Here is a 14,984-nt window from a genome sequence, read left to right as displayed (position 1 = left end):
GCTGCAGTCACTTTTCTGCTGTTACATCGTGTCTTTTCCTCCAGCCACCTCCAGAGCTTCACTCACTATTCTGCTGTTACATCCTGTCTTATCCTCCATTCATCTCCAGAGATGCAATCACCGTTCTGCTGTTACATCGTGTCCTATCCTCCAGTCGCCTCCAGAGCTGTATTCACTATTCTGCTGTTACATCGTGTCTTATCCTCCAGTGCTGCAGTCACTGTTCTGCTGTTACATCGTGTCTTATCCTCCAGTCACCTCCAGAGCTGCACTCACTGTTCTGCTGTTACATCGTGTCTTATCCTCCAGTCACTTGCAGAGCTGCAGTCACTATTCTGCTGTAACATCGTGTCTTAACCTCCAGTCACCTCCAGAGCTGCACTTACCATTCTGCTGTTATATTGTGTCTTATCCTCCAGTCACCTTCAGAGCTGCAGTTACTATTCTGTTGTTACATCATGTCTTATCCTCCAGTCAACTCCAGAGCTGTAGTCACTATTTTGCTGCTACATCATGTCTTATCCTCCAGACACCTCCAGACCTGCGGTCACTATTCTGCTGTTACATTATGTCTTATCCTCCAGTCACCTCCAGAGCTGCAGTTACTATTCTGTTGTTACATCATGTCTTATCCTCCAGTCAACTCCAGACCTGTAGTCACTATTCTGCTGTTACATCGTGTCTTATCCTCCAGTCACCCCAAGAGCTGCACTCACTATTCTGCTGTTACATCATGTCTTCTCCAGTCACCTACAGAGCTGCAGTCTCTATTCTGCTGTTACATCATGTCTTATCCTGCAGTCACCTCGAGAGCTGCAGTCTCTATTCTCCTATAACATCATGTCCTATCCTCCAGTCACCTCCAGAGCTGCAGTCACTTTTCTGCTGTTACATCGTGTCTTATCCTCCAGCCACCTCCAGAGCTGCACTCACTATTCTGCTGTTACATCGTGTCTTATCCTCCAGGCACCTCCAGAGCTGCACTCACTTTTCTGCTGTTACATCATGTCTTATCCTCCAGTCACCTCAAGAGCTGCCCTCACTTTTCTGCTGTTACATCGTGTCTTATCCTCCAGGCACCTCCAGAGCTGCACTCACTTTTCTGCTGTTACATCGTGTCTTATCCTCCAGTCACCTCCAAAGCTGCACTCACTTTTCTGCTGTTACATCGTGTCTTATCCTCCAGTCACCTCAAGAGCTGCCCTCACTTTTCTGCTGTTACATCGTGTCTTATCCTCCAGTCACCTCAAGAGCTGCCCTCACTATTTTGCTGTTACATCATGTCTTATCCTCCAGACACCTCCAGACCTGCGGTCACTATTCTGCTGTTACATTATGTCTTATCCTCCAGTCACCTCCAGAGCTGCAGTTACTATTCTGTTGTTACATCATGTCTTATCCTCCAGTCAACTCCAGAGCTGTAGTCACTATTCTGCTGTTACATCGTGTCTTATCCTCCAGTCACCCCAAGAGCTGCACTCACTATTCTGCTGTTACATCATGTCTTCTCCAGTCACCTACAGAGCTGCAGTCTCTATTCTGCTGTTACATCATGTCTTATCCTGCAGTCACCTCGAGAGCTGCAGTCTCTATTCTCCTATAACATCATGTCCTATCCTCCAGTCACCTCCAGAGCTGCAGTCACTTTTCTGCTGTTACATCGTGTCTTATCCTCCAGCCACCTCCAGAGCTGCACTCACTATTCTGCTGTTACATCGTGTTTTATCCTCCAGGCACCTCCAGAGCTGCACTCACTTTTCTGCTGTTACATCGTGTCTTATCCTCCAGTCACCTCAAGAGCTGCCCTCACTTTTCTGCTGTTACATCGTGTCTTATCCTCCAGTCACCTCAAGAGCTGCCCTCACTATTCTGCTGTTACATCGTGTCTTATCCTCCAGTCACCTCAAGAGCTGTAGTCTCTATTCTGCTGTTACATCATGTTTTATCTGCCAGTCACCTCCAGAGCTGCACTCACTATTCTGCTGTTACATCGTATCTCATCCTCCAGTCACCTCCAGAGCTGCAATAACTATTCTGTTGTTACATCATGTCTTATCCTCCAGTCACCTCCAGAGGTGCACTCACTATTCTATTGTTACATCATGTCTTATCCTCCTGTCACCTCCAGAGCTGCAGTCACTATTCTGCTGTTACTTCGTGTCTTATCCTCCAGTCAACTCCAGAGCTGTAGTCTCTATTCTGCTGTTACATCAGGTCTTATCCTCCATTCACCTCCAGAGCTGCAGTCACTATTCTGCAGTTACATCACGCCTTATCTTCCAGTCACCTCCAGAGCTGCACTCACTATTCTGCTGTTACATTATGTCTTATCCTAAATCACCTCCAGAGCTGCATTCACTATTCTGCAGTTACATTAGGTCTTATCCTCCAGTCACCTCCAGATCTGCACTCACTATTCTGCTGTTACATCGTGTCTTATCCTCCAGTCTCCTCCAGAGCTGCACTCACCATTCTGCTGTTTCACTGTGTCTTATTCTCCAGTCACCTCCAGAGCTGAACTCACTATTCTGCAGTTAAATCAGGTCTTATCCTCCAGCCACCTCCAGAGCTGCTGTCACTATTCTGCTGTTACATTATGTCTTATCCTCCAATTACCTCCAGAGCTGCAGTTACTATTCTGCTGTTACATCATGTCTTATCCTCCAGTTACCTCCAGAGCTGCACTCACTATTCTGCTGTTACATCGTGTCTTATCCTCCACTCACCTCCAGAGCTGTGGTCATCATTCTGCTGTTACATCAGGTCTTATCCTTCAGTCATCTCCAGAGCTGCAGTCACTATTCTGCTGTTACATCATGTCTTATCTTCCAGTCACCTCCAGAGCTGCAGTCACTATTCTGCTGTTACATCGTGTCTTATCCTCCAGCCACCTCCAGAGCTGCAGTCACTATTCTGCTGTTACATCGTGTCTTATCCTCCAGCCACCTCCAGAGCTGCAGTCACTATTCTGCTGTTACATCAGGTCTTATCCTCCAGTCACCTCCAGAGCTGCAGTCTCTATTCTGCTGTTACATCAGGTCTTATCCTCCAGTCGCCTCCAGAGATGCAATCACTGTTCTGCTATTACATCAGGTCTTATCCTCCAGTCACCTCAAAAGCTGCAGTCACTATTCTGCTGTTACATCAAGTCTTATCTTTCAGTCACCTCCAGAGCTGCAGTCACTATTCTGCTGTTACATCATGTTTTATCCTCCAGTCACCTCCAGAGCTGCTGTCACTATTCTGCTGTTACATTATGTTTTATTCTCCAGTTACCTCCAGAGCTGCAGTCACTATTCTGATGTTACATCATGTCTTATCCTCCAGTTACTTCCTCAGCTGCACTCACTATTCTGCTCTTACATCGTGTCTTATCCTCCAGTCACCTCCAGAGCTGCAGTCACTATTCTGCTGTTACATCATGTCTTATCCTGCAGTCACCTCCAGAGCTGCACTCACTGTTCTGCTGTTACATCAGGTCTTATCCTCCAGCCACCTCCAGATCTGCGCTCAGTATTCTGCTGTTACATGAGGTCTTATCCTCCAGTCACCTCCAGAGCTGTAATCACTATTCTGCTGTTACATCAGGTCTTATCCTCCAGCCACCTCCAGATCTGCACTCAGTATTCTGCTGTTACATCGTGTCTTATCCTCCAGTCACCTCCAGAGCTGCCGTTACTATTCTGCTGTTACATCATGTCTTTTCCTCCAGTCACTTCCAGAGCTGCAGTCTCTATTCTGCTGTAATATCATGTCTTATCCTCAAGTCACCTCCAGAGCTGCAGTCACTATTCTGCTGTTACATCGTCTCTTATCCTCCAGCCACCTCCAGAACTGCACTCACTTTTCTGCTGTTACATAGTGTCTTATCCTCCAGTCACCTCCAGAGCTGCCTTCACTATTCTGCTGTTACATGACATCTTATCCTCCAGTCACCTCCAGAGCTGCACTCAGTATTCTGCTTTTACTTCGTGTCTTATCCTCCAGTCACCTCCAGAGCTGCACTCACTATTCTGCTGTTACATCGTGTCTTATCGTCCAGTCACCTCCAGAGCTGCAGTCACTATTCTGCTGTTACATCAGGTCTTATCCTCCAGTCATCTCCAGAGCTGCAGTCACTATTCTGCTGTTACATCAGGTCTTATCCTCCAGTCACCTCCAGAGCTGCAGTCACTATTCTGCTGTTACATCGTGTCTTCTCCTCCAACAACCTCCAGAGCTGCACTCACTGTTCTGCTATTACATCGTGTTTTATCCTCCAGTTACCTCCAGAGCTGTCGTCACTATTCTGCTGTTACATCATGTCTTATCCTCCAGTCACCTCCAGAGCTGCAGTCACTATTCTGCTGTTACATCATGTCTTATCCTCCAGTCACCTTCAGAACTGCACTCACTATTCTGCTGTTACATTATGTCTTATCCTTCAGTCACCTCCAGAGCTGCAGTCACTATTCTGCTGTTACATCAGGTCTTATCCTTCAGTCACCTCCAGAGCTGCAGTCACTATTCCGCTGTTACATCGTGTCCTATCCTCCAGCCACCTCCTGAGCTGCAGTCACTATTCTGCTGTTACATCGTGTCTTATCCTCCACTCACCTCCAGAACTGCACTCACTATTCTGCTGTTACATCATGTCTGATCCTCCAGTCACCTCCAGAGCTGCACTCACTAGTCTGTTACATTATGTCTTATCCTCCAGTCACCTCCAGAGCTGCAGTCACTATTCTGCTGTTACATCGTGTCTTATCCTCCAGTCACCTCCAGAGCTGCCGTTACTATTCTGCTGTTACATCATGTCTTTTCCTCCAGTCACCTCCAGAGCTGCACTCACTATTCTGCTGTTACATCATGTCTTATCCTGCAGTCACCTCCAGAGCTGCAGTCTCTATTCTGCTGTAACATCATGTCTTATCCTCAAGTCACCTCCAGAGCTGCAGTCACTTTTCTGCTGTTACATCGTGTCTTGTCCTCCAGTCACCTCCAGAGCTGCACTCAGTATTCTGCTGTTACATTGTGTCCTATCCTCCAGTCACCTCCAGAGCTGCACTCACTATTCTGCTGTTATAGTGTCTTATCCTCCAGTCACCTCCAGAGCTGCACTCACTATTCTGCTGTAACATCGTGTCTTATCCTCCAGTTACTTCCAGAGCTGCACTCGCTATTCTGCTGTTACATCGTGTCTTATCCTCCAGTCACCTCCAGAGCTGCAGTTACTATTCTGCTGTTACATCATGTCTTATCCTCCAGTTACTTCCAGAGCTGCACTCGTTATTCTGCTGTTACATCGTGTCTTATCCTCCAGTCACCTCCAGAGCTGCAGTTACTATTCTGCTGTTACATCATGTCTTATCCTCCAGTCAACTCCAGAGCTGTAGTCACTATTCTGCTGTTACATCGTGTTTTATCCTCCAGTCACCCCAAGAGCTGCACTCACTATTCTGCTGTTACATCATGTCTTATCCTCCAGTCACCTCCAGAGCTGCAGTCTCTATTCTGCTGTTACATCATGTCTTATCCTGCAGTCACCTCCAGAGCTACAGTCTCTATTCTCCTGTAACATCGTGTCTTATCCTCCAGTCACCTCCAGAGCTGCAGTCACTTTTCTGCTGTTACATTGTGTCTTATCCTCCAGCCACCTCCAGAGCTGCACTCACTAGTCTGCTGTTACATCGTGTCTTATCCTCCAGACACCTCCAGATCTGCAGTCACTATTCTGCTGTTACATCGTGTGTTATCCTCCAGCCACCTCCAGAGCTGCACTCACTATTCTGCTGTTACATCGTGTCTTATCCTCCAGACACCTCCAGAGCTGCAGTCACTATTCTGCTGTTACATCGTGTCTTATCCTCCAGTAACCTCAAGAGCTGCACTCACTATTCTTCTGTTACATTACGTCTTATCCTCCAGTCACCTCCAGAGCTGTAGTCTCTATTCTGCTGTTACATCAGGTTTTATCCTCCATTCACCTCCAGAGCTACAGTCACTATTCTGCTGTAACAACATGTTTTATCTGCCAGTCACCTCCAGAGCTGCACTCACTATTCTGCTGTTACATCGTGTCTCATCCTCCAGTCACCTCCAGAGCTGCAATCTCTATTCTGTTGTTACATCATGTCTTATCCTCCAGTCACCTCCAGAGGTGCAGTCACTATTCTCCTGTTACTTCGTATCTTATCCTCTAGTCACCTCCAGAGCTGTAGTCTTTATTCTGCGGTTACATCAGGTCTTATCCTCCATTCACCTCCAGAGCTGCAGTCACTATTCTTCTGTTACATCATGTCTTATCGTCCAGTCACCTCCAGAGCTGCACTCACTATTCTGCAGTTACATCAGGTCTTATCCTCCAGTCACCTCCAGATCTGCACTCACTATTCTGCTGTTACATCGTGTCTTATCCTCCAGTAACCTCCAGAGCTGCACTCACCATTCTGCTGTTACATTGTGTCTTATCCTCCAGTCACCTCCAGAGCTGCACTCACTATTCTGCAGTTACTTCAGGTCTTATCCTCCAGCCACCTCCAGAGCTGCTGTCACTATTCTGCTGTTACATTATGTCTTATCCTCCTGTCACCTCCAGAGCTGCACTCACTATTCTGCTGTTACATCCAGGGCTGTGGAGTCGGAGTCGTGGAGTCGGAGTTAGTTTTGGTTGGACTCTGAGTCGGTAGAAATGTACCGACTCCAGCTTTAAAAAAAATGTATTAATATTTCATAATTGAACTTTCATATGAATTTTATAAATGTTACTCAAATATATATGTTCTATCAAACTATGAACAACAGTAATAAGCAGTTCTGCTGGAGATAGAGACATTTCTTACTTCTTGTGTGTCACTGTTCTCCACTGCCCTTATCTAATCTTATACTTGGTTAACCTCATGCTGCCACAACCCCCCTACTTACAATGTATGAAACTGAAAGTGAAAATGTGTTGCAAATTCTTAGTTGTAAAGCTCCTCCTCTAGACTAGATGTTTACTAGGTGTGCGTCTTCCAAGCATCTCACAGCTGCTACTCAGAAGAGGAAGACTGTAAGAAGTATTATCCTTTCAACAAACTTTGCATCAGTTAACTGTGAGTACATGAGGAATAACAGTATTACTGACCACTATATCAGTTGTACGACCTGGCAATAATTTTGTACCATTGTTTTTAGGAAAAACAATTGTCATTTGGATTGTGAATGCAGAATTAAAAACCTGAGAATGTCAAAGAAGCGTCACATTAAATCAGCTGTATTTGAACATTTCACCATCACTCAAGATAGAAAACATTATGTCTGTCAGTGTATGACAAATGATCCAGACGAAAACAAAAGCTGTGAAGCCAAGATCAGTGCATATTCAGGCAAAGATTAAAATGCTCCTACCAGAGCTTCTAATCTAAAGAGACATTTACAGCGCTTTCATCCAGAAGTACTGAAAGCAGTGGATGAGAAAGACTGCATCCAAACCAATGAACCAGTGCCCAGCTCTTCCAGCCAAACAAAGGAGCAGAGAACTTTGCAGCCATCAGTTGCAAGATATTTTGTCAGTGACAAAGTTACTGTGACAATGACAGTAGATACATTTAAAAAACAGATCATAGAGCTTGTTGTAAAGGATAGTGTGCCTATTTCATTATTTTCACGACCAGCTTTTATGTGTCTGAATGGGGAAATGGCCCGCAAGCTTGGTATTTCTCTGGAGAGAGAGAGTATTAGAAAATTAGTAATCGAAGAAGCTTTTAAACAAAAGGAAGAACTTAAAAAAACTCTCAAGGGACGCTTTCTGCTTCTTAAAATGGATGCCTGCACACGTCACAGAGTAAACTATTTTGCCATCAATGTCCGATTTGTTTGTGACAAAAATGAAATAGTTACCAAGACATTGGCAGTAAAAGACACCAAAGCTCATCACACCAGTGAGTTTCTCCAGGTCTTGGTGGAAAAGGTTCTGCAAGACTATGAACTTAAAAAAGAGCAAGTTCAATGCTTCAAATATGATAAGTACTATTAAGCTAATGAATGAGAGTAATGATGGTGACCAGCAGCTAGAAGAACATTCTGGGTCCACAGACACAGAAATGTTTGAAATAGAGGAACACAGTATTGTAACTGAGGAGCAAACTGAAGTTGCTTCAGATGAACAGCAACATGATAGTTTAGATGATCTTGTTGAAACTGTGACAATCCGTTCTTTCATTCATCACATGCGCTGTGTTGTGCATACGCTACAGCTGGCTATAAGAGACAGTCTGCAAGAAGGACATGCTGCTGCACTGATTGGTGTGATGAAAGCCGGCCGGTGGGTGCAGCTCTCTGGCGCCCCCTTACCTCTCAGGTCAGTCAAGGTACTGCACCTAGAGAAAGTAGTGCCAGGTAGCTGCAACCAGCGCAGGGAACACGGTAGTGTGTTATCCCTTCAACGTCACTAAACCGTAACGTCACTACACAGCACAACTCGCTAGCGCCCTCTTAGCCTCAGGTCAGTCAAGGAACTGCACCTAGGATAAGCGGTCGCCAGGGAGACTGTCCTGTAACCTACTGGGTATCGGGGCCCTCTGTAGTGAGGGCGGTATATATATCTTCCTTGGCCGCGCCAGGAATATATATATCTGAACCTCCGACCGTCACTACCAGCCTTCCCCAATCCCCAGTTGGTATGCTGCCACCAGTCCCTATTTTAGATATACGCCCAGTCCGTGAATGGGCCTATATCGGGTCAGGAACCAACCCTGGGTAGCGTTTTTGGCTTGAGCCGAGCTCACACGGACGTGCGTTCGTTATGCAGAATAAAAGGCAGGCCCACAATTACTTGAGGTAATTGATTATAATAATACACTAGATACACGATATACAACTAAATATACACAGGTATAAGGTCAGGCTAAACTATACAACAATGGAATACAACACACAGAATCACCACAGCATATCAGTTACCGGTTTCTTGATTTTCTTGTGACGCAGGGAGAGGATTCTGCGGTCGCAGGCACGGTTCTTTGTTACAGGCTGAGGCCTACCACCGCATGGTCAAACTGCTCCTCCCCTTGGTGGCCTCAGCTGGTGCTCAGATGTTCAGCACACCACTCTTGGGTCAAAAACTGACTTGTCTCTTGTCTGTCCTGCTATCTTACCTGCCCCGTCCCGCCCACTGCTGGTGAGGTCAGCTGGCTCAGTCTCCACCCTCAGGTCTAACTTCGATCAGAAGCCCAAATTCTATGGAACCCAATAACTTCTTCTGGGATGGTCTCATGATACCCCCAGGGGTTCCCATGGATTCGGGCCGCCGTAACCGACCTTTTGATATCAATTATGATACCATACGGTCCTCAGGAATGGCTCCGCGCTATATCTTGGCTTCCAGAGCACGTACAAACGTCTACCGCGGAGGCTTGTGTGCGCAATGGCTCCGGGACGCCGTGATATTTTTTTATTGGCCCATCCCACGCAACATGCGTGTACTATTCATGTTTCTATATCTTATGCCTCCATGCTTGTGACAGACAAAGAAACTAGTCCTATGGGACAAATGGTCAGGTACAGATAGACGAAGCACCCCCCCCTGCTGGCTGTGTTTCCTCTCGAAGTCTTTGAAGCTCCTAGCATTCAAGTGTTAAGTAGGCTTCTTATCTTACAGGAGCCTGGATGGGGGGAAACTATCTAGTTGACGTTTTAACAGAAGGTCCCAAGGGTGGGGGCTGCTGAAGTGTGGCCATCCCTGGATATGATTTATCATTACCAAGATGGCGGCTACAGGTTCATCACACCTCCACCTATACGAGGGCGCGAGGGGGTAGCACATTCCTGTGTTCCCCCGTGCGTCCTTCTGCACCCTCCCCTTGCCGGGATAACCCGTCAGCGTTACCGTGGTCACGGCCTCTTCTGTGGCGAATGGAGAAGTGGTACTGCTGGAGAGCGAGGCTCCAGCGTAGCAACCTGCCATTCGACCCAGAGACCGTGTGTAACCAGCTGAGGGGGTTGTGGTCCGTCTCCACGGTGAAATGGCTCCCGTACAAGTAGGGCTGCAGACGCTGCAGGGCCCATACAATTGCCAGGCATTCTTTTTCCACCGTGGAGTAAGCCACCTCCCGGGGCAGTAGCTTCCTGCTCAGGTACAAGACAGGATGTTCCTGGCCTGTCGTGTTGACCTGACTTAGCACAGCACCGAGGCCAAAGTCACTGGCGTCGGTCTGTACCACAAACGGCCGGTCGAAGTCGGCAGCTTGCAGTACAGGGGAGCTACTTAGGGCGGCCTTGAGTGCCCCGAAAGCTGTCTCGCAGGCGAAATGGCTCCCGTACAAGTAGGGCTGCAGACGCTGCAGGGCCCATACAATTGCCAGGCATTCTTTTTCCACCGTGGAGTAAGCCACCTCCCGGGGCAGTAGCTTCCTGCTCAGGTACAAGACAGGATGTTCCTGGCCTGTCGTGTTGACCTGACTTAGCACAGCACCGAGGCCAAAGTCACTGGCGTCGGTCTGTACCACAAACGGCCGGTCGAAGTCGGCAGCTTGCAGTACAGGGGAGCTACTTAGGGCGGCCTTGAGTGCCCCGAAAGCTGTCTCGCAGGCGACTGTCCAGTCGACTGCGACGGGCAGCTTCTTCTTGGTGAGGTCCGTCAGGGGCTTGGCCAGGGTGCTATAGTGTGGGACGAACCTCCTATAGTACCCGGCGGTCCCCAAGAAGGACATCACCTGCTTTTTGGTCCTAGGAGTGGGCCAGGATGCGATGGCATCCACTTTCCCCGGTTCTGGCTTCAGAACCCCCCCGCCTACCCGGTGACCCAGGTAGAGGACCTCACTCATGCCCAGCTGGCACTTTTCCGGCTTGATGGTCAAGCCTGCCCGGTGGATCCGACCGAGCACCTGCCGCAGGTGCTCTAGGTGATCCTCCCAAGTGGGACTGAAGACTGCAATATCGTCCAAGTACGCAGCCGCGTACCCTTCAAGTCCCTCAAGCAGCGTATTGACCATCCGCTGAAAAGTGGCAGGGGCATTCTTCATGCCGAATGGCATCACTGTGGACTCGTACAGTCCAAAAGGGGTGATAAAGGCAGAGCGTTCCCTTGCCGCGGGGGTCAGAGGAATCTGCCAGTACCCCCGGCTCAGATCCATGATGGTCAGGTACTTAGCCCCGGCCATCCGATCGAGCAGGTCATCGATGCGTGGGATGGGGAACGCATCGGTGGCCGTTACAGCGTTGAGCCCCCGGTAGTCCACGCAGAACCGTGTAGTTCGGTCCTTCTTTGGTACGAGGACTACAGGCGAGGCCCACGCGCTGCTGGATGCCTGGATCACCCCCAGCTTCAGCATCTCGTCTATCTCTTGGCGCATGTTTCCCTGCACCTCGAAAGAGACCCGATATGCTGAACGCCGGATCGGCGGGTGATCGCCAGTGTCCACGTCGTGGACAGCCATCTCAGTCCTTCCGGGCAGGCTGCTGAACAGCCCCCGGAAGGGGTGCAGGGTGGTCCCCAGCTGGGACCGTTGGTCCTCCGTGAGCTGGTGGCCAACCCCCACATCCTCGATGGACCCACCCGCCTTGGCTTGGGTGAGCAGATCCAGGAGGGTTTCTACCTCTCCTTCCTCGGGAAGGTTGCACACTGGGTGGGCAGTCGCTTCCCGCTCATGATGAGCCTTCATCATGTTCACGTGGAAGGCCTTCCTCCTTCCACGGGCGTGATCCAGGGTGACCAGATAGGTGACGGCATTGAGTTTCTGGTGCACGAAGTAGGGACCTTCCCAGGCTGCCTGAAGCTTGTTCTGTGGTACGGGGACCAGTACCCACACCTTTTGACCCACCTGGTAGGTCCTCTCACAAGCATTCTGGTCGTACCACCGCTTCTGGTCGGCCTGGGCCTGGGCCATATTGTCCTGCACCAGCTTTGCCAAGGCCATCATCCTGTCCCGGTGGCGCACGACATACTCGATGACCGACACCTCGGGGGTGGCCAAATCCCCTTCCCATGCTTCCTTCACCAGAGCCAGGGGGCCCCGTACCCGTCGCCCGTACAGGAGCTCAAAGGGGGAGAACCCCGTTGAGGCCTGCGGAACCTCCCGGTAAGCAAATAGGAGGTGTGGGAGGTAACGCTCCCAGTCTCTCCCGTGGGAGTCGACCAACATCTTAAGCATCTGCTTTAAGGTGCCATTGAGCCGCTCACACAGGCCATTAGTCTGTGGGTGATACGGGCTGGCCACCAGATGTTGCACCTGCATTTGCTTACAGAGGGACTCCATCAGCCGCGACATGAACTGGGTCCCTCGGTCGGTGAGCATTTCTTGGGGGAAACCCACTCTGGAGAAGATCTCCAGTAAGGCGGTAGCCACCTTGTCGGCCCGAATGGACGACAAAGCTACCGCTTCCGGGTACCGGGTGGCATAGTCCACTACCGTGAGTATGAAGCATTTCCCGGAGTGGCTGGGAGTGGACAGAGGTCCAATAAGATCCACAGCGACCCTCGAGAAAGGCTCTTCGATGATTGGCAGAGTTACCAGTGGGGCTTTGGGGCGCGGCCCTGCCTTCCCCACCCTCTGACAGGTGTCACACGAACGGCAGTAGGCACCCACCGCGGCTCCCATCCCAGGCCAGTAGAAATGCTGAGCTATCCTGGCCTTGGTTTTAGCGATCCCTAGGTGTCCGGCCATCGGAATCTCGTGTGCGATCCGCAACAATTCCGCCCTGAACGGATAGGGTACCACTAACTGTCGGTCCCTGGGCCACGCCTCCGGTGAACCCTGCTGGACCGTTACCCGGTACAGCCGTCCCTGGTCCCAGACCACACGCTCGCAGTCTGACTCCATGGGAGGCTGTGCCGCCTGTTCCTTGAGAGCTTTCAGGCTGTCGTCTGCTTCCAACGCAGCCTGAAATTCCTGACTTGATGTGGCCAGAATCGACGAAACTGCCACATCCTCTGTCAGCCCCTCCGGGCATGTCACCTGGCCGCTGTCTGACCCGGCAGACACTTGGTCAGAAGTGGGGAAGCCGTCGGACCTCTGCAAGGCTCCTTGGGCTCCGGCGCTCCCACTCCTGGTGACAGCGGCTATGACCGCTGTGACCGTGGGTAGTGCCTGCTTCCCCTCTGTTTCTGACCAAGCCGCCCGATCAGGCAGGCTTCCTAGGCCTTTGGACATCTCGGATGTGGGGAACTCCTGCCCTGGGGTCTTACCTGGCGGCTCCTCTCTTGGGACACCCCCACCTCCCATGGCCTGTTCCTCCCCCTGCAGTGGGCCTATACTCAGCAGCCTGGATACCCCTGGGAGCCCTACACTGCCGGTAGCTGCCCCCCTCTCCATCCCTGAGCTTCCCTCTACAGAATCCTGCCCGCCCCCTCCCTCACCGGAGGACAAGAGGTCACGGCACGCCGGCTGAGCACCTCTGCGGGCATCCCCACACTCCCCACCTGCTTTCACTAACCCTGTTTGTGTTGTGTCTGTGCAGGTGTTACCCTCAGGTTTCACTCCCTCCTCCTCAGCAGGACACACACTACATACAACATGGTTGGCATTAGCAGCAGACAAATCAATACACTCTTGGGGGGCCGAACTTGGGGGTTCAGAGGGTACATACTGCGATACTAGACGCCCCAAGTCGGTCCCTAATAAAACATTTGCGGGAATATTTGGCGTTACTCCCACCTCCCGCATCCCCCTTCCGGCACCCCAGTCCAAATACACCATGGCAACGGGAAGTGCCGGCTCCACGCCTCCAACCCCGGAGACGGAAAGAGTCTTTCCTGGTACCAAGTCCTGGGGGGACACCACCTCAGGCCGTACCAGTGTTCGTTCAGCGCCCGTGTCCCGCAGTCCCATGACCGCAGAACGGCCTATGGTGACGGGTTGGATGTTGTCCAGGGACCTACCACCACCCCCTCCCACACACAAAACATTGGGCGCTCTCTGGGACTGGGATGGGGTCTTTTGGCGCTGGGGACACTCAGCCCTAAAGTGTCCTGGTTTGTTGCATAGATGACAACGTCTTACGTCTGGTCCTTGCCTGGAGAGGGCAACAGGGGGATACACCCCTTGTGTTCTAGGGGCCGGGGAAACAGGGGCATGACTGGGCTTACCCCCTCTCCAGGTGCTGCTGGCAGACTTCTTCAGCTCAGGCGCCCTGTTATTGGCATACTCGTCTGCCAGGGCGGCTGTAGCAGAAGCCCCTGTTGGTTTTCGGTCACGGAGGAACTGTCGGAGGTCCTCTGGGCAGTTCCACAAGAACTGCTCCGTGACGAACAGTTCCTGGACCTCCTGGCGGGTAGTAAGCGCTAGACCCGAGGTCCAGTGCTCTGCGGCTCTCAACAGCGCCCGCATATGATCGGTCCAGGTGTCCTTGGGGCCACGCAGCAGGCTCCGGAACTTCTGGCGGTACGACTCGGGAGTGAGGTTGTACTGCCGGATCAGGGCCCGCTTGATGCAGTCGTAGTTCTGTACCTCCCCGGCAGGTAAGTCCCCCAAGGCATCCAGGGACTTACCCCTCAAACGGGGGGTCAGGTATCTGGCCCACTGATCCCGGGCCAGATGGTGCTGAAGACAGGTCCGTTCAAATGCCACCAGAAAGGAGTCCAGGTCCCCATCCTTCTCCAGTAGAGGGAAGTCCTCAGCTCGGACTTTGGACGACTTGGTCTCCTGATGGGTTGGTTGCTCTAGCGGAAGCCCCCGCTGGGCCAGGTCCAGTTGGTGCTGGCGCTCCGCAGCTCGCTCTGCACGCTCCGCAGCCTCCCGGCGCTCTGCAGCTTCACGCTCCGCAGCCTCCCGGCGCTCCGCAGCTTCGCGCTCCTCCTCCGCTGCCTTCTCTGATGCTGCCAGGAGGGTTTTGTAGACGGCATCGCCATGAGACTGGAGACTTGCCATAGCCGCTTGTAAAAGGGCTTGTGATCTGGACAGGCTGGGCTGGGTAGGTGGTGGGCAGCCCACTGCGGGACCGTATACTGGGGACTGGCTCCCTGAGGTGCCCGGGCTGGACTCCTCCTCGCCATGAGTAACAATGTCCTCCCCTCCTGCCACACGGAC

Source organism: Phyllobates terribilis, unplaced genomic scaffold (genome assembly GCF_046119375.1).
Source record: "Phyllobates terribilis strain yellow unplaced genomic scaffold, ASM4611937v1 Scaffold_838__1_contigs__length_613904, whole genome shotgun sequence".
Lineage (NCBI taxonomy): Eukaryota > Metazoa > Chordata > Amphibia > Anura > Dendrobatidae > Phyllobates > Phyllobates terribilis.
Note: the sequence above shows the minus strand (reverse complement) of the source record.